Genomic DNA, 27309 nt, shown 5'->3' on the forward strand with positions numbered 1-27309 from the left:
AGGAGGGGAGCTGCAGGGAGGGCATCCCTAGCAGAAGGCAAGCAAATAAGGGGAGAAAAGCAAGGTCAGGGGGCAGAGAATGGAGGCCCCAAAGCTATCCCTGCCGATGCCCCTTCTCTGCAGTTTCTTCTCTCCTCCCCCCACCCCCTTTCCCGGGTTCACTTCAGAAATTGGCTTGCCCTCTTCGCTGACAGCAGTTCCCGGTAAAGCCTAGCCTGAATGGTCAGTCGTGTTCAAGAAGTGAGGCATCGCCGAGCTGGGTGGCGGGGTTGCTGGATCGTGTCTTGGGAGATTCTTTCCCCAATTGTCAATTTTGTGTTTATTTTTAGTTGTGACCCGAGCCAGTTGCTGTGCCTTTAAGCCGCTTTCCCTTTCGGGGAAACCGACGCCAGCATTCGAGGGTCAAGAGGCGCCGGAGGACCCCCCCCCCATCCGGAGTTCTGTACTCCCCTCTTTCCTCCCTCCTCCCCCTCCCCCGCCCCTTCTCCCCTCCCCTCCTTGGCCGTCCGGCCGCCTCGGCGCTATCCGTCACCTCGCAGCCTGCCGCACTCCTGGAGCGAGAGAGCGACGAGCGAGCCACGGAGATGGTGCCGCCCGCGGCGCAGCCATGGAGCCCGCCCGAGGAGCCCGCGTGCGCCGCTGCCAGCCTGTCCGCAGCCCACTGCCTGCGCGCCAGCTCTCCACGTCCCGGGCCAGCTACTGCCGCCCGGCCAACCTCCGTCCGCCCCGCCGCCCCACACCACTGAGCCCCACGCCCGTGCCGGGCTCAGGGGCACCGGCGCCCTAGTCCCGCCGCCGTCGCCGCCGCCTCTGCGCCGCCGCTGCTGTGCCGCCGAGGCGGAGGAGGAGAAGGAGGAGGAGGAGGAAGGTAAGCAGCGCGCTTCTTCCAGGGGGGCGCGCCCGCAGGCTCAGCCCTACCAGGGGTGGGTCGTGGCTGTGGCGGGTCGCCCCGGGCCGGCTCAGGGGTCGACGGGCGCTTGGGCGCCCCCGGGAGACAGGAGCGGGGTTGGGGGAGCCCAGCGTCGGGCCGCCCGGAGTTTGCGCCACCGAGGGGAGAGGCGGGCTGGGCACCAGGTGCTTGGTGAGTCTCCGGCTTGGCGGGCTCGCCTTGGCTGCCCCGGGTGCGGGGTGAGGAGCTCAGCACTGGGGAATGCAGCGCGTTCATTATGGAGCCTTTGTGTGCGCGCTGGGGCTGTAGGCGCCTTTGAGAGAGCTGGTGAGATGCGGGGCCTGGCTGCTGGAAGGTGGCCACTTAGCCGGTGTGTCCAGCGAAACCTGAGCCCCGGGGATGCCAGAAACAGCTGTCTAAAGCATGTGCGTGGTTCCTGAGGCCATGTTCACAAGCGGACACAGACGCACACTCACGCGCACACACAGCCGCACCACATTCGCTCCGCTCGACCACAGTCATCCCCATCCAAAGAGGAAACATACAGGCGCGCTGACGTGCGCGCGCGCACACACACAGACACACACACACACACACACACCTCTGTGTTTGCCCCCTTCCATAGGGATTCTAACACACACACACCTCTGTGTTTGCCCCCTTCCACAGGGATTCTAACAAAGCAGTCACCCAAACATATACAACTATATGCACCCCTCCAGCTCTGCTGAAATATGTACACACACACTTCTTCCCAGCCCGATGCTTTGGAGCTTGGAGTGTGTGTGTGTGTGTGTGTGTGTGTGTGTGTGTGTGTGTGTGTGTGTGTGTGTGTGTGTGTGTGTGTGTGTGTGTGTGTGTGTGTGTGTACCCGCGCTCTCTCCCTCTCTCTGAGTGTCCCTGAGTCCTGAGTAACTACATGGCAACTGCACATTACTGCAGATCCAGTACCTGCTGCTCTCCACCAACACACACAGACACACACTTGGGGAGGGGATGCAGAGACAGACAGACAGATACACACACACACACACACACAGAGAGAGAGAGAGAGAGAGAGAGAGAGAGAGAGAGAGAGAGAGGGGGGGGGAGAAAATAGCATACCACCCCTGAAGCTACTGTGGACACTTCCACCAGGGCCCTTAAGAACTCCTTTCTGGCAAAAAGCATGACCAAGTCTTATTATATTCGTGCCCCTTCACACCTGAACAACTGGATACACACACTGGAACCACCACACAAGCAAACACTTGACACTTTTCTTCAGAAGCAGCTGGTAACCCCCTCCCCACAGCTGCCACCAAGAAGCTTTTGGTCACAGTGAAGGATAAAGTCTGCCAGGCTTGCCCCTCCCCTTGGCATCTTGGCCCAGCTGCAGAGCCCTGAACTGGGAGGGGGTGGTCCCTCAGCGTCTTGCAGCTCTCGTGGAGGGCGGGGCTCTCTCTGGACTGCTGCCCAAGGGAGAAACTGCTGTAAGAGCAAGGTTCCCTTGGGGGCGCCCTTTACAAGGGAGGCTGGGGAACTCTGCTGACTCAGGGTAAGGCACCCAGCTGGAGATGGGGTAAGCAGTGCGCACACTTTAACCTAAGGGGTCCCTGTAATGTGTCAGTTCAGGCCAGGAGCCTGCTGCTGTAAGGAGACCCAGACCTTCCTTTCCTTTCCTTGTGGCTCAAGCTCACTGCGGGTGAAACTGGGGAAACTCCGTTCTCAGCTTTCTGGGAAGTCTTCAGTGTTTCCACTGAGCAAAGGGCTCTCAGCTCTCCCGCAGGTGCACCTCAACAACACTTGGCCATGCCCAAGTAAACATGCTGCGTCTACTCAATTTCATGTCTTTTTTTCCCCCCATGCAAGGGAACCAATAATAGCTTGGCCTGAGAATTGAAACCTTAAGGTGAAATAACACAAGACGTCATGTGGGTGTGGAGAGGGAAATAAGGTTGGTGGAGCAAGAACTAGTGTATCCGACTGATTTAAGGAAAGACACGGAGACTGTAGCCCAGGGTAAAATCGTGACAGAGATAGCTTCGACGTCAGAACCCCTTCCCTCCTCCCGCCCCTCCCGGATTGCTCTGAGCTCCTGAGTCTCTTCACCCGCCCCCCTTAGACTATTAAGGCGGGGCTTTGCTCCGTTCTCTGTCAAATCTGATGACAGAATCCGTGCCAGGGCAAGCTGTTAATAGCTGATAGGACTTTGCTGCCTATACCTCACAGGTAATATTTACCATTTTTAAAGGAGGTAGAGGAGTGACTCTGGATGAGGTTTTTTTCAAGCACCTGTGGCAGGATCCAGGCCAGGAGCATTTGTGGACAATGTCGTTTATCCTGAATTTAACCTGAATTATGCACGGTGTATGGGGAGGGGGATACATATGGAGGACCTTAAGGCCCACAGAAAAAAAGATTTAAATTTATTTGAGAGGCATTTGGGAAGCACTGCAGGATCCTGAGAAGGGAGGGGCCTATGATCTAAGCAGGAGAGAAACACTGCTGTGTGTGGAGATGTCACACCCACCACCACAATTGCCTTGCAAGTGTGGGCTGAAGGCCACCAAAGAGAAAATGCTCAGGGAAAAAAAAACAAAAACCAAAAAAACAGGGGATGGGTGTTTTAGGCTCCTGGCTCTGGACATATTGCAGATCTGCGCTAGGCTGCAGAATAGCCAATATATGGGCCCGAAGCCAGCAAGTGCCCCCATAAGCACAAGCTAATGATGTCTTGTTACTGTGGCTTCAGACAGTGCAGTGGAGCTTCTGCTAGTTTGAAGGAAAGGTCTGGGGACTCTTTATCAGGCTGCAAACTCCATTTTGAATGAGGCAGGGGACTATCATTCTGGTAAGTGATGCAGTCCACTCATCTTAAGAAGTGAGCTATGTGGCCCGACTGAGGGATTTTACTACCACCACCATCCTTTGGAAGCACTAGTAGTAGATTGGCAAAGTGCAACAACGACAACAAAAATCTCTGGAATTGCATATGATGGCCATGGGCTAGGAAAGGCACGGGGGAGGGAGGCGTGGGGTGGATTGGAGAGTGTGTGGCAGGGGGAGGAGTTGGAGTGAGGCAGCCATAGCCCCTAAGAGAAATGGGTAACGCAAAGCACTGGACCAGCACTGCCTCACGACAGTAATCCCAAGACAGCTCTTGGAGGGAGCATGGGTAGGTGCAGGACAGGAGAAGTACCTTCCTCTCCCACTCATTCTCACTTTGCATAAATGACAGGGCTCCAGGTTTCATCCCGACAAGGCACTCCGGAGGGACAGCACAGATGCAAAGAAAAGGATCTCTGATCATTTTTAAGCCTCCAAACTAACTGAAACCATGAAAACATGCACTCAAGTGCATACACAGAGAGAGAGAGAGAGAGACAGAGAGAGACAGAGAGACAGAGAGACAGAGACAGAGAGACAGACAGACAGAGACAGACAGAGACAGAGACACAGACACACAGAGACAGAGACAGAGACATAGAAAGAAACAGAGACAGAGAGACGGAGACAGAGAGAGATTTGCACATATACAAACCACACACTTTCCTATCTCTATTCCTTTCTCTCTTCCACTCCCCTTTCCTCCATCCGTATGCCTGGATCAAATTTGTAAACAGGTAGCCCAATAAGACATGCTTGGATCTTAGGGGTTCATACCTTCCCCTAGAACCTAACAAACACTTCTCCAGCGCACTGGGATGGTAGCCATGGACGCTGAGTAAAGACCATGAGCTAGCCACACCCAAGTCAACTTCAGCTTTTGAGCCAGCCTTGAAGCCATTAGCATTCAAAGCAGAAACTCTGATCTGCCTTCTCTTTCAAGGACTCCTGTTTGCCTCCTTGCCATAAATTTCAAAAGATAAACATTCTCTTGTGTTTTCTGCAGCCAACACAAAGCATTCTCAAAGTGAGCTGAACCTTGCTGTCTGCAGAGAAATCCGAAGACTAAGGGCCAAGGGCCAGGGTTGGGAGAAAATGGAAGAGAAACTGGAACCCTTTCCTCCTTTTCAGACCGCAAGCACCAACGTTAGAGTGGAATATTAACAGCCTAGTGCATAATAGTGTCTTCTCTCTTCTATTCAGAAAATGTCTGAAAATTGGAGTACACATATGGCCTAGGAACAGGATGAAGAGAGAAAGAAAGGTGGATACCTGCATAGATAGATAGATAGATAGATAGATAGATAGATAGATAGATAGATAGATAGATAAGTGGGAGGGATGGGTAGGAGAGATGGATGTGTGGATACATAAATCTGTTTTTATATTTCTGTGAATGAGTCTGAGTAAAAGCAAGTATGTGTAGTACATCAGTAGTGACCTCTCTCTGAGCATCAGTGTCACTGTGGCAGTAGCCACACCATCACCTCCAGTGGTTGAAAGGGCCATCGGCCTGGTTACACTATCTAGACATCCTTCCACTCATGTGACCCTTTCTTATTCTTCCTTCTTGCTAGGTCCTCCTCTTTCTCTTGGATCTGGGTGTCCCTGGTGTTCGAGTTCCCCCATTTCTTTTTTGGTGTGGACACACAGCTGCACTGTGGACTTACCTTGCACTTCTTTCCTGGCTATTCCCACTTCTGTAGCACAAACTTTCACCTTGCCTCTGAGGTTTGGACATGCACCCACAGTTACTTGCTGAATGACTCACCTGACTTAAGTGGCCTGCCATCATCTTGGACTTAACATTACACTCAGCACTCACAAGCTGACCTCATTTGCTGCCAACAGTGACTGGCTCTTCTGACCTTACTGTTACCACAAGCTTTGGAGTCTTCCAAACTAGAATCCCAGACTGCCTCTGACTTCCACCCTCTGCCAGCATTGAATATTTATCCTTCACCAGTCTCTCTCTTTCCCCATCTGCAATATGTGCCACTGCCAGATTAATATTCAAAAACATCTATTATTCGCTGACATTATGCTCTGTGTGCTTGAGACTGATAGCTGATTGCCTGTGGGAAAAATCTTTAACTTCCTTAGCCTGACATTCAAGGCCTTCCGTGAGTTGGCCTACCCCTATGTACTCTTTCAACCTTATTTCTCACTTTTTTTATCCATATCATTGATTCTCAATTTTTAATATGTCTCAAATTACTTCAGGGTATTTATTATAACGCAGCTGCGTGGGCTTCTGAATCAGTAGGTCTGGCAACTGGAGTCCAGGAATATGAATTTTAACAAGCTCTCCCAAGTGGTTCTGAAGCATGCTTCCATACGGATCCTCGTGGCCAGCCACAATGTCCAAAGCATGCCTTAGACACAATTGTTGCATCTGTGGTTTTGCTTGTGCCATTTCCTTGCCAGGAAAGCCAAATCTTCTCCTATCCAAATGTCCCCATACTTGTCCTTCAACTCTACATGCAGTTGCTTCCTCTGTGAAGTCTTCTCTGAGTACTCTAGGTTGTAGTGATCTCTCTCTCTCTGTCTCTCTCTGTCTCTCTCTGTCTCTCTCTGTCTCTCTCTCTCTCTCTCTCTCTCTCTCTCTCTCTCTCTCTCTCTCTGTGTGTGTGTGTGTGTGTGTGTGTGTGTGTGTGTGTATAGAGCAAGGTCTATTGCTTTTCCCTTCTAACCAAAACATGGGCATAGGGCTAGACCCAGGAGTGCTTCATCAACTTCTGTTGCCCTGCTTTACCTCCAAATGAAGGGAAGATGATATAAATGAAGGCCCCCTAAGGATCCCCCCTCCCTGTGCCCCCTCCTTCCTAAAAGGTATTTAGAGAGAGAGGGAGAGTGAAGGAGAGAGATATTTTCTCTCCTTCTCCATTTGTTTCCTCCTGCCATTGAATTCTTCTGGCCATCTCTAAACCGCATTTGGTCAGTTCGCCACTGAGGCATTCCACTATCACTGCTTATCAATGTTTCTCTTCTTTACATTTATGACCTCAGTGAACTTAGTGTTTCTCATCTTTTGATTTTGTTCTTTTGCCAGCCCCAAGCATACAATGCCTTACACATACCAGGTGCTCAGTAAGCATAGCTAAATGGGATTGGGTATTGGTTGGCTGATATGAGTAGGGATTCTCCTACATCTCTCCATACACGTTAGTGCAATGAACAGCTGTTGAGTATCTATGACATGTGAGGCACTGTGATGGCTGCCATGAAGAGTCTAAAGAATAAAGAGGATCCTTGTCCTTATTCTTGGTCACTTTTGTGTTCTTTTGAGCCTAGTGCACAGAAGAGGCCCTTAATGTTGACTGAGGAGCTCAGTGGAGTGTGTGAACGGACATATGAGTGGGGAAATTAAATTGAGCAAGGACATGGAACAGTTGTGCCACAGAAGAATAGGATAGGTGTGAACATTAAAGCTAGAAAGGTAGACTAGAATATGGTGAATAAGTATGGGATTTGAGCTTTAACTTTGAACATTTTCAACCTCTAAACAGGTGAAGAGAAATATAATAATACTTGTAAGATGATTATTTACATTTAAGCAATCACCAAGACTTGGTCATGTTTGCTTCATCTACCCTTTCTTTTGCAGAAGTACTTGAAAAGAAAGTCCAAATGTCAATCACATCCTTTCATCCCTAATGCAGCTCTTAACAGTGAGCGTTTTTCTCACATAACCACCACACCATTCACAGAGCTAACAAAAGTCAGCAACCATCCTTGCATAGTATCTGTTACCCAATCCTTAATCAGACATCCTCAGTTGTCTTGAAACTTATTGTGCAACTAGCCTGTTGGAGTCAAGATCCAAGAGAAGTTCACTCATTGCATTTTAGTCATTCTGTCTTCCAAGGCCCTTTCAATAGTCCCCTTTCTTTGACTTGTTAGTGATATCGGGCCTGTTGTCTTGCACAATGCCCCACATTCTGCTTTGTTTTTTAGCATCCTGCTTAGGCTTCTTATTGTCATTTCACTGGTTCTGCTGCTCCCTGCAGTCTCTGTAGACAGGAATTAATTCTTGGCTTCATTAGAGTCACATATTTTTTTCTTTTTGCCTTCTTCCCACCCCCATTCAATAGATTGATTAAAATGAACTCATCCTGGAAACAGGAGGACCAGCTAAGAGGTTGTTACAGTAGCTGGATGGAAACAGGATGAAGGAGATAGAGTTGAAGACAGAGGAAACTGATTTACCTACCAATGACAAGTGGGCTGAGGGTGGAGGAAGAAAAAAAAGATGATTCCAAGGCTTTGAGTGTGCATTACCAAGAGAATAGTGATGCCATCATATGTGAAGAATGAGTTTTTAATGAAAGCAGCAGGAATCAGGGTTAGATTAAAGGAGGAACTTTCTCACAGTAAGAGCCACCTGCTGTTTTTCCAGATAACGTTATAATTCCCTGAAATAAATTTTCTGATCAGGAGTACAGCTTAGATATTTGGACCCTCTGGAAAAAAATCTGAAAGGCACTCCTCATTTTTAACTATCCGATTAAATCTTCAGCCTCCCAGCCTTGAGAAGAAGGATAGTATGCATACCTCTAGGTAGAGAGTAGAGGATGACGAAATGCCCTGGAAGGATCAGCCTAGCTCCAATACATCAAACAGTCTGAGTCATCATCAGGCTTGGGTGGAAGAGTAGAAGACTCCAATGCTGTGGTTTTCTTATAGACCCAGCAGGTGAGCAAAGCTCAAGACCCCAGACTCCTTCTGGAACAGAGTCAGAAGTCTGCACACCACACCCTTTCTCCATCCAACATGGAGTCTAGACTTCAGTGGACCTTAGCAACAGTTCAGGTCAGGGTAAAAAAATTTCCCAGGGGCCCGAGGATAGTTAGTAGGCTCCAAGAAAGCACCAGGATATTTAGCTACCTCGGTAAGATGCAATTAGGCTGTTGAATAGGAGATGATGGAAACACTGCTCTCAGCAACACTCTATCATACACTCATTCTTAAATGCCCCTTCTGGTCTGCCTTCTTCTATAGAAGCTCATCTTTCTTCTTCTTCTTCTTCTTCTTCTTCTTCTTCTTCTTCTTCTTCTTCTTCTTCTTCTTTCTCTCTCTCTCTCTCTCTCTCTCTCTCTCTCTCTCTCTCTCTCTCTCTCTCTCCCTCTCCCCCCCCACTTCCATCAGCATATATTTATTCTCTCCAGTTAATCAAACTCTGGCCCCTGCAGCCCATTGTGTCGCAAATTGATCACTTAAGCAGAGTTATTCATTGCCCAGCAAACCTTAGGAGGTGGGGTGCTCAGGAAGCTAGGGTCTGTCAATAGATTGGCTACTGAGGCCTCTCTGAAAGCCCTGACTGCTCTGCTGCCTGAGTATCTTTTAGGAAGGAGGGGGCAAAAGGAGAGGGGATGCTTAGAGGACCTTCATTTATATCATCTTCCATTCATTTGGAGGTAAGGCAGGGCAACAGAAGTTGATGAAGCACTCCTGGGTCTAGCCCTATGCCCATGTTTTGGTTAGAAGGGAAAAGCAATAGACCTTGCTCTATAGAGATTCATAATTTAACAGAAAAGGAATTCTTACTCAGAGGAAGCATCTACGAATAATGCAAGATGGAAAAATCATTAGATGCCACTTTATTTACTCCCAAAAGGAAACACTACATGGAGTCAGGTATAGAGAGAATGAGAGTGTGCACTGGAACCGAGGTAGTAGGTTTTCCCAAAGAAGTTGAACTTGAGTTAGTTTTTGCATAACATTTGAGACTGCCTGCCTGAGAGAAAGACTGGCTTCCAAGGGGGAGAGGTAGGGAAGAGGCTGGCAATTGGAACGTCAGGGGAAATCAAAGAAAGATGAAAGAAGGCCTGCTTAGAAGAAAGGGTAGGAGTAGAGATGCCTTGTGTGTGCAATATTTGACTGGGGAAAGGATCCTCAGACATGGAGGGCTTTAATGTCGGGCGTGGGGTGGGGAGGAGTTTGGACTTGGAGATACCCTAGAGAGCTTTTTTGCATGCGTTGATTTAGGATACTTAGCCAAACAATAGGGAGCAGAAATTGCCCCCCACACACACACACACCACGTGGGGCAAATTGTTAATGCTATGGCAATCCAAATAAGAGCTGATGCTGGTGGGCATAAAGAAGAGCATCAAATTCAAAGAGTATGTAAAACATTGGTGCTGCAAGTAAACCACGGAGCAGCACTTTCTCTTGGCTTTGTTTGGTCTCATTTCCTCCATCCTCTTAGCCTCAGCCCTTGCTCACTGTTGGGCTCTGCAGGTCAGAATGCCACTGCAGTTCAGTTGGCTAAGGGATAACCAGTTAATCATGCCAAGAAAGGATTTGCAAAGGCGCCTTCATTGTTAAGCTCTAAAGAGTAAGCCATGACGATTCTGGCTACAGAATTATAAAAACGTAACAGCTAAGCTGAGGTGATATACACTGTGTCCCCTGACAAAGAGGTTGGGGGCAGCGACTACCTGAGTCTGGTCTGTTTCAAGCCCATGATCTCTGAGAGCTGTTGGGAAGAAGGGTACGTGGCTCAACTTCTGGGTGGAAGCAGTTTGAATTGTCCCAGTGGAGGTCACACCTGTGCCTGGGTATGACAAGAGCTACCACAGCACTTTGCTGCCAGCTGGAGCCTGGTGTTCCAGCTGGTGTGGAGAGCTAAGTGAGGAGGAGTCCACAGGTAGGTGAGAGACTGATACAGGAAGCCTCCTCTTCCCTGGTCTTCTGGTTTGCCCCACCAGCCTTCCCCTGCTTGTCCAACCCCGCTGAGTGTTAACTCTGAACAGTTTTCTGGGGCCAAGCCCCCAAGCTTTCTTTGGGTTGGAGAAAGTAGGGAGGTGCAGACAAAGTGGTATGTGTGTGATTTTAGCCCTGTTTGACAGGCTCATCTTGTGGAAGCCTGTGATACTTTATAAAGATGAATGCATGGAGCAGATCTGCCCAGTGTGTGGGCTCCAAACCACCATGGGGGCGCTGTTTTGGAGGCAGGACCACCCAGCCAAGCAGGCCCATCTTTAGTTTTTATACAAATCCACTGGGGAAACAGAGGAACAGATGGCTAGACTGGTGGATGAGCACATGCCCGCACACGCAGTAATGTGCACGTATACACACACATGCACTGCAGAGTCTGTCAGCCGGCAGCCTCCATCACTTCCCTGCTGAAGGTTTCTGTTCAGTGTTTTGGTTGCTGATTTGAGGTTGTGGGAGGGGAGGTTGGGAGGAGGTTGCCTAAGAAGTGGGCAGGTGTCCAGGTTGAAAAATGCTTATGCAGGTGAGGGACTGGGAAGAGAAAATGCAAGCCGCTGACTAGAGGGGTTATCATATTTGTTACCTTTGTCATGGAAAAACACACTGGAAGCTGATAAAATAAAAGAGGGCATGATGACAACAACAGGCTTAAGATTCAACCACATAAGTGTTATGGTGTCTCCATCTGGAAAAATCTGTTCTCATGGTTTTGCTCCCTTTGTACATATATGTATATATAATATATTACAATAATTGTTCTGTTTATCATTCTGCTTCTCTCAGCTGGACTCAAGCAAATTAGTTTCAGATGCTTAACCATTGACAACTGGATTTGAAATGAGACTTGCCTCTAATCCTACATGAACATGGCCAGAAGTCTCCATCTTGTGTTTGTGAGCTGGGCTCAGATAACTCGCCATGTCACGTGGTTAGCAAGGGTGTCATATGTAATGCTGGCTCTCTTGCCACCATCAGTGAAATCAGACAATTCAGGTATGATTAATAAAGCAAATATTCCATATTCATCTCGTTACCTACAGTTGAGCTGTAGTCTTTCTAATAGGTACAGAAATCCGGAAATCACTCACTGACAGAGATAAAGGAAGGAGGGGATCATTAAGCAGACCCACCAGCCTGCTGCCTCAGCATGCTTTAGAGACTGCCACCCACAAACTAGCACCCAAATTAAACTAGCAGCTATCTTTAGTGTTTTTCTGTTCTTTACCCTTGCCCTCTGTGGGCTTCTACACATAGCTTGTCTTGGTTTGAAATTCTGAGTGATTGCTGCAAATGATTCAACTTAACCTTTGACCCAGGCCCCAGTTCCATTTCAGTATTACATATTTGTGTGTGTGTGTGTGTGTGTGTGTATGTGAACACACATATACTATACACATGTGTACTCATGTACATACATATATATGTACATACAGACTTTAGGATATATAGACTCATATATGCAAATATATTTACATTTATTTATTTATTTACTGGGTGGGGGTGCGTGTGCCATGGCACACATGTCCGAATCAGAGGACAACTTGCAGGAGTTGGATTCTAGAGTTCAAACTGAGGTTACCAGGCTCGGTGGCAAATGCTTTTACCTACAGAACGATTCTGCTAGTCCTTCTCAGCACTTTTAAATTTACCACAGCTAAAACCAAATTCAGGATCTCTTCTTCAGCCTTTCTCTCTTTTTGTCACCGTTACTTTTCAATAGCCCAAGAACTGAGCCTTAGATCCATTCCTGCTTTCTTATTCAGTCCATCACTATCCGTCTCCCACAGGTACTCCATGAATCTATCCTTTCTTGGCCATTCCTACCATCACTATCCTAGCCAATCTCTCATAAGCTTACAAATGGATTGCTACATCAGCCTCCTAAGTAATCCCTCTGTATCCAGCCCGCTAAACTTTGTGTCTTCCAGTGCTGCTGCCAAAAAGGGTCTCCTAAAGATGTCTTTCATCATGGTACTCCCTGCTCAGAAGCCTGTAAAGTGCCCTTTGCTTACCATATAAAAAGGGGGCTTCATTCTCTGGTATCATAGCCTGCCTTCCACACCAGCTGGGATTCAGAGTTTGCTTGGATTGGGCTGTGGTTTGAGTGTGCCCTGCCACCCATCCAGAGGGCTTATGTATTGAAATTGAATCAATCCCCGTTCGGAACTATTCATTCACATTGTGAGGAGACAATGTGACTCTGGGGTTTAGAAGTGGAGCATTGACTTAGATGTTGAGTCAGATTTAGTAAGGTTGTGAGGGTAGCATCTGAGTGAATAAATACTGAGGGCCTTATGAGGAGAGAGAAGGGGGAAAAGAAGAGAACAACATAGACCAACATAGAAACACACACACATACACACACACACACACACACACACACACACACACACTCACTCACTCACACCTCCTTGTCTCTTGTCATGTAGTAGATACTTTGTCACCTCAGAATCTTGCCAGCAAGAAATCTATCACCAGATGCAGTCACTTGAACTTGGAGAACTATGAACAAAATAAACTTCTTTTATTTAGAAAATATCCTATCTCTGGCATTTTGTTCTAGCAATTTAATAAAACACTAATAATAGGGTTTTAGTATTATTTGAAAAATCACTATCTTACATTTCTGGTTCCCAGGCTCGCCTCTTCTCTATCTTCTCTCTACCCTAGTGGACTTCACTTCATACTTCCTTCCTTCCTCTATAGTCTTGTTTCTGCTGGTTCCTTTGCTTGTAATGGCCCCCCTTTTCTGTGTCAATATTTGCATCATATCCCCTATGCAACAAACAGAAATCTAGTATCTGCTATGAAGCCTTTTCTGACTATTTTAGCCCTTATTAGCTGCCTCTTCTTTAATTACAGCTTTCCTTGACTATAAAACTAATACCTATATGTAGTGTGAAACTTTGAGAACATACTCAAATACAGAAGAAAACAAGGCTCTCATAATGCCCCCCCTGAACACATTTCAGCTCCAGATTCTACCATTTTATATTGCTTCAATTTTTTATGTATTTATTTTCTTCCCCTGCTAGGGAATGGATTCTCCTGGCGCCTCTCTCTTATTCATGTGTCCTCCAAGACATTACAAGGCTTCAACAAAAACTTCATATGCATTATCCTGGCTATAGGGCTACCCATTGCTGAGGGAAGAAGGCACCATGTTTAAGTAGCTGTGCTGAAGGTTTCAAGCCTTATGAAGCCGTTATGGCTCAACGCCTTCCTTTTTCTTCCACATAAGACAGAAACGGACATCAAGAGAAAGCTGAGAAGTCACTGTACATAGTGCCCTGGAATTCTGCTGCCTCTGATGATGTGACTCTCTTATAAAGTTCTTCCTTCTTTCTTTTTAATTAAAGCGTTTATGATCCCTTTCCTCCCTCCAAACCGTCCCATATCCCCCTCCCCCTCCCTACGCTCTTTTAAATTCATGGCCTCTTCTTTCACTAATGATTACATCTGAGTCTGTATATGTTCAGTCTGTATAATGCTACTTGTATGTATATATGTTTTCAGGACTATGTTGATGCCTACATGCATGTCTGTGCGAGGGTGTCAGAACTCCTGGAACTAGAGTTACAGTCAGTTGTCAACTGCCATGTGGGTGCAAGAAATTGAACCCAGGTCCTCTGGAAGAGCAGCCAGTGCTCTTAACTGCTAATCCATTTCTCCAGCCCATTGATGGACTTTCTTTACCATTTTAGGAAACCTCGCTTTTCAAGCCTAGTGCCTAGAATGAGCTTTCCTTAATGTGTTGGAATTAACCAGCAATGATCCATCAGTATTGTCTTTGTCTATTGCATTAAATTGGAAACCTTTCGTCCTGGACAGATTAGTCAGCTTACCGTAAACTATAATGAAAGAGCTGACGCAATTACCTTATAAAGAGAAAATGTTTATTTAGCTTAAGGTTCTGGAAATTCCAGCCCAAGATCGTATAGCTTTGTTGCTTTGGATTTTGAAAGAGCAGGGCACTCAGGAGCACATAAAGGAGCCAAGAAGTAGAAAGGAGGGGCGGGACAGAAAGGAAGAAAGACAGGAAGAGATGGAGGAGTCTGCAACCCCCTTCCAGGATATATACACAATGGCCTAAGAAGCTCCCATAAGGAGTTCTTAAAGGTCCATAGACCTCTCAGTCAGCTCCCCTGAGAACTCAGTTTTAATGTATAGATCTTTGTGAAAGTACTAATCATATTCAGACCACAGCACTGGGCTTCCAATAACATCTCCTCATTTTGGGGGGTGAGGGGTGCTTTCCAGACAGGGTTTCTCTGTGTAAGAGCCCTGGCTATCCTGAACTCACTTTGTAGACGAGGCTGACCTTGAACTCACAGAGATCCACCTGCCTCTGCTGGGATTAAAGGTACGCACCACCAGTTTGCCTAGTCATTCTTCTTCCCTCCTTCATCTCACTAAAGTGTGTCTCCCAGTTTCCCTGATTAGCCCCTTCGCTCTAGCCAATGCAATCAATATGCCATAGTCTCAAACACTGACTTGAGAGTAATTTGCTACCTAATGCTCCTCACGTCAGCCCTAGACAGGTCTCAGCCTCGTCCCTCTACTGGAAGTAAATGCTGTCCCACGTTTCTGCCCGTGTTCACTGCAGTTCATCACCTCCATCAACATGTTCTGCCATTGACCTCGGACTCGGTCTGTTTTAAGATATGACTAGGTACTAGGTATTATATTATTATAGTGGAGTGTTCCCCTGCTGTTTCCTAGCTGAGATCTATAAACAACATTAAGCGGAAAGTGTACTGAAATGTACTTCACAATTTCAAAGACATATTTTGAACATTTCTGAAAGATGCATGTTACTATCCATCGCATATTGTCATTTAATTGGCAGCACTTTCCCCCTTTCTTAGGGAAACTTGGGTGTGAGGAGGGACAACCATGCTTCTTCTTGCAGCCACCAACAGCTTCTTAGAGTCAATGAAATACAGTACTAACTTACTTAACCTCTCTGAGGCCAGTCTTTTATTTGCAACTTACCCACCTCAGCAAGTTTTGTTGTGAGGATTCAAAGATAATATTTATTCAGCACTTCTCAAACGGCTAGCCAGCTCGTTGGCGAAGACTCAATAAATGTAATTTCCCAACTATATAAACTATAAACCCCTCAGGGGCAGGGACATGTTTTTTTCTTTTTTCTTTTCTTTTTTTCTTTTTTCTTTTCTCTCTCTCTTTCTCTCTCTTTTTCTTCCCCTCTCTTCTTAGCAGATGGTCTGTTGTGGAAAGTGGAAAGAACTTCCCTTTCTAAAAATATCTCCTCTGTTAGAGTGCCAAACAGCCCAAATTTCAACATTAATCACTCCTCTGAGTTAAAGTGTTATCTCCAGAAGACCTCTGTTAAAATGCAAATATGTCACTTGGGAAGGTAAGGCATTAATTCATTAGCATTCATGATCCCATTAGTGCAGATTAGTTTATCAGATTAACTTAGCTGTCACCAGGCAAACCCTGAAAGCCCTGCTGATGAGGCTGGTGAGATGCAATGACTGAAGGTGGAAGATGAGTGAGAGGTCAGCCCTTCCTGAGTTTCTGGGCCACCCCTAATCAGCTCTTGCCTTTTGGGCTTTGATCATGGATGGGATTATGACTGTTGTCTGCAGTAAAGTAGGATAGATATCAGTGATACAGCAGAGAATGGGAGGGCATGGCAACAGGAAGCTGGAAAGGATTGTAGAGATTATCTAGTCTAGTGTCCCTCTTGAATATCTGACTCTCACCAGCAGGACACTGTGTGCCCCCTAAGGCTGTCCATTCTATTGTTGAAAAAGTCACATTAGAACATGTTGGTATTGTTTGCCTTTGTTTGTTTTTAGTTTGGTTTTTTTTGGGGCGGGGTGTTTGTTTGTTGCTTGCTTGCGTGCTGTTTTTAAAACAAGTCTCACTGTATAATCCAGGCTGGTCTCAAATCCCTGAATGCTGGGACTACATGTATGCACCACTAGGTCAAGCAAAATATTTTTTATATGAACATAAAGCAGTCTTATAGCGACCTCTTCCCGCCTTCTTTCTCTTGACAGCCCCCATATTGTTATTTTAATTTGGTTCTTGCCATGCAGCCCAGGCTGGACCACAGCTCGCAACCTTCCTGCATCAGGCTCCAGAATGCTGGGATTAGAAGTATGCGCCACCAACCCTAGAAACAGCAGTCACTTTAAGCTATCCCAATATGGCTACCCATTTTATTTTTAATCCCAGGTTCAATTCCCAGCACCCACCTGGCAGCTCACAACTCTCTGTGACTCCAAGATCGGACACCCACACACACACACACACACACACACACACACACACACATGCTTACAGGCAATACACGTTCTGGAGGAGAGAGCTGAGCCATCTCTCTAACCCCTCAAGTTTATCAACTTCAAAAGTCTGATCCTAGTGATTTCCTTCCACCAGCCAGGTCCTACCTTCTAACAGCCCCACGTCCTTTAAAAGTACGCAACATGAGTTGGCAAGCATAGAACATTTCTGATGGAAATAACAGTAATCACTTTACCTAAAAGAGCAGGTGCTGCTGACTCTGCTTAGCTTACCAGTTGTAGAGCACCTCAGCTATTTCAAAGGTGGATGTCCCTGGTGGGGACCCATCTAGTTAGGCTGCTTCATAGGCTAACAGAGGACTTGTGTGAGTAAGTGCAGCCCCATAAGTTCTCTCTAGTGTCTCCATTTGTCTCATTCCGTTCAATTGGAAAGCCATGATTAATTCAGAGGAGGCCCACAGTAAAGAACCTAGCCCTTCTTTAGGCAGGAAGCTTTCAAGAATGAAATTTGTGGAACTACCCACGTTAGCAAAGAACAAAATCACAAAGGTCAGATATTTTCCAAAGGATTAGCTGTCACCCATGATTTTGACATGAAAAAGATATGGCTCTGGAAGGCAGGGATCTCTATCTCTGCATACTTGTGCCTCAAGTAGCACAAAAAGGTGCTACATATTAAATTTAGTTGAGGCCTATAGGATAGATTTTTGTAAGTGACGATCACCTATAATGTTTGACAAAACACAGGCACATTACTGGGGTCCTTTTGTAGTTAATATTTTCCCTATGGCCTGGTAGTTGATCCAATGTAACAAATACTGTTTTCTCTAATCATTGCAAACACTGTTTTATGTTTTAAAGACTATTATGAAAATTGAACTAAGCTATATGACAGTCACTCCCAAGAGTCTCTGGACAAGTATGTTTGAGAACTGCTGTCCACCCATTTTAGATCTTCTAAGTGCACACCATAGCAACAGATTTGGAGAATGTGTCTTTCAGTCACCACACACACACCCATTTCATACATGAGTATACAAAATGCCCCCCAAAGCATTTAAGGTTCTGCACAAATGGGAGAGGGAGGGGTGAATTTTGTTGAAAGGAAGGTTGAACAGGGCTCATGAGACAGGGAGAAAGCTTGGAAGCCTGGAAGAAGGAGCCTCAAAATGGAGTTGAGAACAAGACAGGAGGTGCTGGAGACCATATCCCTCTAACTCACAGTTTCCTGCTGGCCAGCCCTCATAGATGTCATGCTTTTGGCCCTGAGTCAACAGTGAACAGCAAAGCAGAGCTGCTATGGCCGGGCATGTGCCCCTGCAGGGCCATTTGTGGTCATTGGCTTCTCAGCTGGGGCCTTTTCAATTTTACACCACACACACACACACACACACACACACACACACACACACACACACATGCTTGCATGCTGCTGTTGCTGCTCTCCATCTCCTTCCATGAGCCTCTGGCACATTTTCAATGCCTCTGTGTACTAGTTGATCCATTTCATTTGGGTCTTGTTCTTTCCTCTTCTTTCTTTCAGGGAGACTCAGGAGGCCTCTGAGTTCAATGCTGCTAACTAGAAGCCAGAAAGGATGGGGTGGGAGAAAAGACAGGAAAAAGGGCAAAGCCCTTTTTTTGCAGGGCTTGAGGCTGGCTCCCTGAGGCCTCTTAGCAAGAATGGTCTCTTTTGTGGCTATAATTGGGATTTGAGGAAGTGTCACCAACACCTCTTGGGGTTAAGAAATCTCCAGCCTGTCTCCAAAAAAAAAAAAAAAAAAAAATAGAAGTAGTGGCATGGCCACTCAGAAAAGTCAGGGGTGGTCATTCCCAGAGGTTGTCAGGCAGGAGTCCAGCTAAGAGTTGCTGAAATGGGCTCAGACAGACAGACAAACAGACAAACAGAGACAGAAAAAGACAGAGAGACAGAGAGATAGAGTAAAAGACAGAGAAACAGAGACCGAGAAAGGCAGACAGACGGAGCGATAGAGACAAAGATAGGCAGACAGAATATGCAGATGTGTCTCCATAAATGCCTGTATCTGAAGGTAAATCAGTAAGGCTTTTTGATGTTTCCTGACTGAGGAGGCCTTGGGGAACACAAGGACCTTTGCAGAGGTGTATCCAGATCACAGATGTGACTTGTCACTGGGGAGAAGAAATACAATTTCTGTAGTGCTGTAGCTATTTCACCACCGATGAAATTGAATGAGCTGCAAGGAGATGAGGGGAGGCGGGGGTCTCTTTTTTTCTATTCTGGGTGCAACTATATGTGCTGGGGGTGTGCACATGTATGGACAGTGGCCCCTGGAGACAGCTCCCACCACCTGTTCCCATTGCCAACAGCCAGGAGGCTTTGCTGGTACTGGTAATGCTGCTAGGATTTGCTCACAATGTTTGAATGCCTCTAATGCCAGTGACTCAATGTCCTTGCTGGGCATTTTATTCTGTCGCCTAACTGCATTAAGGTTAGGAAATGGGTTCCCACCACACACTACATTCTTCTATTTTTAGATATGAAAAGCCTGGGCTCACTCTGTTCTCTTTCTTTTTCTTTCTCCCTTGTGTTCCCTCCCCCTCCCCCACTTCCTTTCTCTCCCTCTCTCCCTCCCCCTCCCACATTAAGGCCTGCAATAGTACTTCCATATTCCTACACAACCACACTCCCGCAGTTTTCTTTGTAGCTTCAAAATACCCTGATTAGCTCGCAATTCAGATACCAAAGGCTTCCTCCTGCTGCAGGACCAAGAATTCTTCTTCTCAGACATGCTGACATAGAATTTAGCTTGGCCTATCAGGGTATGCCCTTCTATCCTTTCTTCTGAGTTCTCTATGGTCTACTTAAAAGATTCCCCACTTCCTGGATGTGGAAAACATGACAACACCTCTCCATTGCTACCTTAAGCCTCTCTTGGTAACATCTTCAGAATTGTCAAGATTAGAATTTGGTGTGGTAGAAAAGTCCATGTCCATTGTATTTCTTTCAACCCTTGGCAGCCTGGTCAGGAGTATAGTGTGGTCATATGGCTGAAGATGCTGAGACATAGGAAATGCATTCCAACAATCTGACTCACAAAGTATAGCCTCAGACTTACCTGGGACTCCTGAAACACCGCAGACTATGCTATGGGCCTGACTCTGAAAAGAAAATACATGAATGAATGAACTTCCTGGGGATTTTTAGTCCCACTTACCCAACAACTATTTCTCGAATATTTCTTATATTATCGGGCCCTGTTCTACATATTGGGAACACAGTGGCACTAGGACAAGCCAATCCCTGCCCTATGGAGCATACATTGCAATAGCAGCTCATGTTTTAAAGTAAATAAGGAAAAATAGTAAACCAGGACCAGCAAGATGATTCAGTGGGTAAAGGCAGTGCAAATCTGATGTCCTGAATTTGATCCCCAGACCCCATGTGGTGGAAGAAGAGAATTGATTTATATGAGAGCACATTCATGGACACACACACACACACACACACACACACACACACACACACACACATACACACACATACACACAAATAATTAAAATGTAATAAAGCAAAAGTAAACAAATAGCTGAAGATATAGTGCTTTCTTAGCATATGAGAAGATTCAGCCTCAGTTTCCAGGACTATAAAAACAAAAGCAAATATGTAATCACTATTATAATGCATTTAAAATGCTTTTTAAAAAGGAAGGAAGCACAAAGTCATGATAGGATGTAACAGAGAACTATATCACCTAAACCAGTCAGAATAAAAGGCTTCTCTAGCTATGCATGGTAGTATATACCTGTAATCCCAGGACCTGGGAGACAGAAGGATCAGGAGTTCAAGGCCAGCTTTAGCTGCACAATGAATTCTAGGCCAGTCTGACCTATATGAACCCCTGTGTCAAAACAAAACAAAACACCAACAAAAACAAAAATAAAAAACCCTCAAACAATGATAATGATGATAATGCAATTAATTTCTTAAAAATTGTAAAGGCTGGGCACAGTCCCCAGGACAGGGTTTCGACCACTACCTTTGTAACACTGGCTTCATTTTGGGGAAAGTGAGAGGCATACCTCCACTCAAAGAAAGGATTCATAGTGTTCTTGACATTTGAGATGATCACTGTAAGAGGAGATCACTTCAGCATTTTTCCAGATGATCTGACCAGACAACCCTTCTGGCTGCACTTTGCAAACACACTGAGGCTTTTCCAGTCGGACAAAATCAAAAGAATGGTTTATGAGTTGATAACTTGGAACAATTTAGGAACAGCTAGAGAATATATAGTGGAGAACAGCAAGCTATGTCAGGCGGGCCTGTATTATGGTAAGGCTTGAGAAGACCACTTGGAACTTGTTCCAGTCAGCAGGAGAAACTGCCATCAGTTTCGCAACAAGCAAATACAAGGAGGGAAAGAAAGGGAAGAGTTCGTGTTATCTCTCAGCAACCGCAATTCCTCCTGGTGCAAATATGGGCGCTCCCCAAGTGTAACACACCCATGAGCCTGAGCCCAAATCCTAGCTCTGCCCAGTACTAGCTCTAGACTTCGACAAATTATTTAAATGCTCTGTGCTTCGTTTCCTTCACAAGTTAATAATCATAAAGACTTATAATGGTACTTGATAACTATTTAGTGCTCAAACCATTTGCTATTATTACTCAAGGAAGAAACTGGTTATTGCCATGAATTCTGATTATTTGAGGTAAAGTTTGCTCCTCTGGGAGTTTGAAGAAGCTATATTACCTGGGACCAGGACACACTCTGTACAAAATAATGTGGGCCCTCTGGCCAGTAATCTTTTCAGTTAGCCTTCCATCAGCACCCAAAGTCCCCATCTCCTGGAGTGCCATCCATTTTAATTGAGCAACCATATGCTCTTATCTCACAATAAAAAAGTTGAATTAGGGGTCTTTAGTTATTATCTCTCAGAATGAAGCAGAACTTTGAAGGAATAGACACAGGGTGACATATTAACTTTCTATTATTGTGTAACAAAGCTCCCTATTCAGGCAGTTACAACAAACCCTTACCATACATTTCTGTGGGTCAGAAATGTGGTTGCAGCTTAGTTGGATGATTCTGAAACAAAAGCCCCTCAGGAGGTGGCTCTGGCACTATGGGTAAGGTCTATAAGTGTATAGACAGCAGCCAGAATGATTGGTCTGCCTTCACACTCATTCATGTGGTTGTTGGCAACCCTTGCATTCTCACAGGCTGGTAGACAGAGGTTTTTCATTGCCTTGCAGGGCCATGTGCACCCCTCTACTATGATACTCACAACATGGCAGCTTGCTTCCTCCATTGTGATTGATGAAAGAGATTGGAAGGAGGGAAAGACTGCACAAGCAAGCCTAAGCTGGCCAAAAACAGAAGCCACAGTCTTTTTATAACCTTCTCTCTGGAGTTAGGCTCATCACTTGCATTATTCTATATGGTAAAAGTAAGTCTTCAGTGCCTGTTGTTAGCATATTTGTTTCTTTAAGGCATCTATATTTGTGTAGGTTTATTTCTGAGTCCTATATATGACACATAAAATCAGATATAGCAAGATGGCACAGCAGGTAAAAGGGTCTGCTGCCAAGTCTAAGGACCCAAGTTCATTCCCCTTCATTCATGGAATATAAGGAGAAAAAACATTCTAGAAAGTTGTCTCCTGACCTCCATATATGTGCATGTATGCATGCACCTCCATAATCACTCAAAAATAAATAAATAAAATGTAATAAAAACTTTTCAAAAAATCATATACCTATAGGACATGAAGGTGGACATGAGAGTATCTGGAGGAAGGAATTAGAGGTGAATAAATGGATAGGAGGATGTGACAAGGGGAGATGAATATATATATGTGTGTATGTATATATACATATATGCATTATGTATATATATACATTATACAACTATTTAATATAATTATATAAAAACAACTATGAAATCTATCACTCTGTAGAATGAATATATGGCAATAAAAAGTTATACTTCAAAAAGCACCTACATGCCTTTAGTCCTAGCACTCATGATACAGAGGCAGAAACAGGCTATGAGCTTAAGACTAGCCTCCTCTGCATAGTGAGTTCCAGTCCAGCCAGAGCTACATAGTGGGACCTTCCTCTGTCTCAAAATAAAAACGTTCTCTCCATCTTTATTTCAAATGAATCTCCAGGACCAGTTCACCTATAGTAGAAGGGGGCGTGCAAAGTTTTATATGACACAAGATGGAGATTATTTGGGTCCTTTTAAGTTGCGCCTGGCACAAATAAATAAGTAATGAGGATAGGGAGCTTAAAGGAAGGAGAACAGGTCAGGAGGTGATGGCATATGTCTTTGATCCCTATACTTGAGAGGCAGAGGTAGGTGGATCTCTGAGTTCAAGGCCAGCCTGGTCTACAGAGTGAGTTCCAGGATAGAAAGGGCAGGGACATCAGCTAGTTACATAGAAAATTAGAATCAACTGTCTAATTTGGGCCAATAAATGGTTACTAGACTTATTAGTAGCCAATGGCATTGGGTACCAAAAGGAAAGAATGGGTCCAAAAGGTGAGGTGGGTGGTACCTGGAAGATGTTTAACAATCGGGATTGTGGAATATCCTGGGACCCTCCTTGGATCCTAGTGCAAATTCATCATAGAGAGGTATCACTTGCATTTCCCACAAGGCCTAGTCCTCTAGGCATGGCCAGGAAGGAGGCAGGAGACAAAATGAGGCTTAGGGAGCCCTGGGGCAGCAGGATCAAGTCAGAGCAATTGAGCTGCAGCAGGCACATTTGTTTGTTAATTTTAGCTTCAGACAAGAGGCTGAAACAGGAGAGTTCCTCGTTTCTGCTCAGTTAGCCTTGGCCATTTTGTTAACTCCACACTACTGCTCACTGTGTCACGTTTTCCTGACTAGAATGAAAGACTGAGCGAGTTGCTTTAGGCCCCATCATTCTAATACACTGGGTAGAGGGGGGGGCACACAGCCCTAGGCAAAACAATGCAGAAGAGCAGCAACTGCCTACTGGCACTTGCTTTCCCCTTTTAAGTCACACCCATGTTCTCATTGTGGCTCTGCCATTTGCAGATCTTGCAGTGTAGGTCAAGTTGCTTTGTTCACTTCCTCTTCTGTAAAATGGAGGTAAGTAGTCTCTAGTTTACAGGCTTGTTGAGACAAACCAATGAACTAATGAGGATAAAGCAACATAAAGACATACCCAGCTCTGACTTAGTCCCAAAGAGGCAGGTGTCTCTCACTTCCCAAAGTAATCAGGATCTCCAGAATCTCAGTCTCTCTACCCTGCCTCTCTCTCTCCCTGCTGTATCTATCTGCCTGTCTCTTTGTGTGCCTCTGTTTCCCTATCTCCCTCCCTCCCTCCCTCCCTCCCTCCCTCCCTCTCCTCCCTCTCTCCCTCCCCATCTCTCTCTCTCTCTCTCCTCTCTCTCTCTCTCTCTCTCTCTCTCTCTCTCTCTCTCTCTCTCTCTCTCTCTGTGTGTGTGTGTGTGTGTGTGTGTGTATGTATGGGTGTCTGTCTGTTTCTTTGTGTGTCTCTATCTCTGCCTCCCTGTCTCCCTCTGTCTGTCTGTCTGTCTGTCTGTCTCTTTTTGTGCCTCTGTTTCCCTGACATCCCCCCTCACTCTGTGTGTGTGTGTCTCTGTCTCCCTGTCTCCCTCTCCCTGTCTCTTTGTCTCTGTCTGTGTCTGTCTGTCTGTCTCTCTCTGTCTCTCTCTCTCTCTCTCTCTGTGTGTGTGTGTGTGTGTGTGTCTGTCTCTTTGTGTGTCTCTATCTGTGCCTTCCTGTCTCCCTCTGTCTGTCTGTCTGTCTGTCTCTTTGTGTGCCTCTGTCTCCCTGACTTCCCCCCCTCCTCACTCTGTATGTGTGTGTGCCTCTGTCTCCCTGTCTCCCTCTCCCTGTCTCTTTGTCTCTGTGTCTGTCTGTCTGTCTGTCTGTCTCTCTCTCTCTCTCTCTCTCTCTCTCTCAATATGTTCTTTTTTGCTGAGGCTCTACCAGTATTTATACTCTAGAGGTAATTGGACACTCTAATGATTGTCAGTTTATTTAAGAAGGAAATGTAGCTCAGAGAGGTAGGATGCCTTGCTCTGGAACACACAGCTAATAAATAACAGAGTTGGGAACCTAATTCAGATCTATCATAGTCTAAAGCCTATTGTCATTTTTGTTTTTGTTTTTGTTTTCCTACTCAACACTCAATTCACTCTCAACATGATTTCAAAATAATAGGGGGGCAGTGCTAGAGGCTGGCTAATAAAAAACAAAAGGATTTATGATTCAGAGTCTGCAACCTTTTAAAAGACTCTTAGAAACTTAACCCTACAGAAGTAGAGGTTCTCATTTGTATGATGCCACCCTCATTCCCAACACACACACACACACACACACACACACACACAGAGAGAGAGAGAGAGAGAGAGAGAGAGAGAGAGAGAGAGAGAGAGAGAGAGAGAGAGAGAGGAAAGAAAGAGACAGCGAAAGACAAAGAGTGAGACACAGAGAGACAGAGAAACAGACAGACAGGCAGACAGGCAGACAGGCAGACAGACAATTTTCTGACATGTGACCAATTTCTTTCTACACCCATTTCTGAAGCCAAGAAATGGGAGCAAGTACAGCTGTGACTATTTGAGTGTCCATTCAAACTACTAAGCCCCACAAGCACATTCTTCTTCCCAAAGATGTAGGTATGACTTCCTTCTTGTTACCATGGAATCCCAAGGCCTTTGTCAGAAGTGGGATCTGGCCTGGGCAAAACTTGTCCTGGTCTCAAAGCTCCACCTTCATCTACAAAGGCTTTGAGAAAGGAAAACCTTGGACTCCTTGGAATATGAGGCAAAGATTTAGAGATCAGGAAGATTCCAGAATTGAGGGCTGGCTTGGAAAGGAGGGGAAAAGAATAAAAGGGCAGATAGAGCAAAGAAAGAATAAAAGGCACAGGGCCAAAGAGAAAGGATAAGTGACATACAAGAGGAAATTGAGGAAGAAGGGGAATTAGAAAATCTTTGAGGGATGGAGGAGACTTAAAGACGGTAAATACAAAGAGCCAAATGAAGAGCAATAGGAAAACAGTACCTGCCACAGTTGTCAAACAAGAAGAGCTCGGGGTCAGCAATCTTATTGGTAACAGGGTTATGTGGCTTGTCTGAAGTCGCTCTCTCCACATGGCTTATACTGAGGCTGCACATTTCTTGGGAGAAGCTTGCCTGGGGCCAGGTGATACTGGGGACTAATAGAAGAAGGCCAATTAATTCTTCTGCAAGTCACCTTTGGAACCTTTGCTACTAATGAATGGCATTTACAAAGTGGCTGCTCTGTGCCAGGAAAGAGAAGTAAGTGATCAAACAGCAGAAAGTAAAGAAAAGGAACCCCCCCCCCAAAAAAAAAACTGAGTGAAGGCTGAAGTAAGATAAACTGCTCAGGTAGGAATGGCTGTGGGTGCTCTTTGCTCTGTAGCCCAAAGAGGACAGATGGAAAGGAAGGGCCTGTGTAAGAGACTCCAAGAAGAGAATGGGTATGTATGCCAGCATCTTAATTCAGAGAATGATGAGGCCCATCTACAGCTAGAGTAAAGGACACCAAATGCACCTCTCTCTCTCTGTCTCTGTCTCTGTCTCTGTCTCTGTCTCTGTCTCTGTCTCCCTCTCTCCCCCCTCTCTCTGTGAATTGTCAAACAGGAAGGGCTTGGATAACAAACTTATTAGTAGCCTCATGAATATCTACTCATAGAGAGCACCATTACTCTCTCCTGAGGTACAAAGGGATAGCACACATGGATAAGCACATACATGGATAAACACATGCAGTGTGCGTTGGTCGGGAGGATTGTATGTTCTGGTATCAGTGGGTCTTTACAGAGTCCATAGAACTGGGCCTTGACTGGAGGATGTATTTTTGTTTTCTGTGGCTCTTTTTTCCACTGCCTCAGCCTGCGCTGCTGTTTCCTCAACAACATCCACAGGAGGAAACAATCATTGGTTTGAGAAGAATCCCTGAGCCAATGAAATGTCAGCACAGCTACTGTTTCCAGATGCCTAAAGGAGACTGGTCTAAAAGACGAAGCAAAGCAGAATATTTGAGAATGGGCAGAGAACTCAGTTTTCTAATGAATGAAAGGTTTTTACATTTTGATTCACTGATTAAATTCTTTCCAAAGTATGAAGCCTCCGTTCTTGCCTTAGAATGGGAGGCCTAATAAAATAAGATTCTGGGTTTAGTGATAAAGAACTTTGTTTTCTAAATATCTGCCTCAGTTCTTAGCATCCCAGAAAGGTGATAGCAGGCAAAACAAACACTCAGTTCTAGGAGCCAGCCAATACATATGATCTCCATTCAGTGAAACCACTTATTAGCAAGTGACTTTGGACAGTGGCTTATTCTTTCTGAACCTTCATTCCCTCTACTATAAGGTAGAGCAGTGTTATATTTTATACAGTCGGGAAAACATGCACTGGAGCCAGACCATCTCTTGAAATATTCCTTTGTGCAAGCTGTCTCCTTATTCTTTGCCTTTCACTGCAAACAGCTGAGTGAAGAAATGTGTATGGTCGATTGATAATAAGATAACAAGATACACTGG

At 45.5% G+C, this 27309-nt stretch overlaps 1 protein-coding gene across 1 annotated transcript in view; it reads left to right on the forward strand.

Annotated features, from left to right (window-relative positions):
• Positions 1-665: 665 nt before the first annotated feature.
• Frmpd3 (FERM and PDZ domain containing 3) overlaps positions 666-27309 on the forward strand; it is a 151634-nt gene continuing 124990 nt past the window's right edge. Inside the window, exon 1 of the mRNA XM_051141715.1 lies at positions 666-868. The gene's annotated coding sequence lies outside the window, so the exon portion shown is untranslated. The remainder of the gene's footprint in view (positions 869-27309) is intronic.

Source organism: Acomys russatus, chromosome X (genome assembly GCF_903995435.1).
Source record: "Acomys russatus chromosome X, mAcoRus1.1, whole genome shotgun sequence".
In the NCBI taxonomy this organism is placed as follows: domain Eukaryota; kingdom Metazoa; phylum Chordata; class Mammalia; order Rodentia; family Muridae; genus Acomys; species Acomys russatus.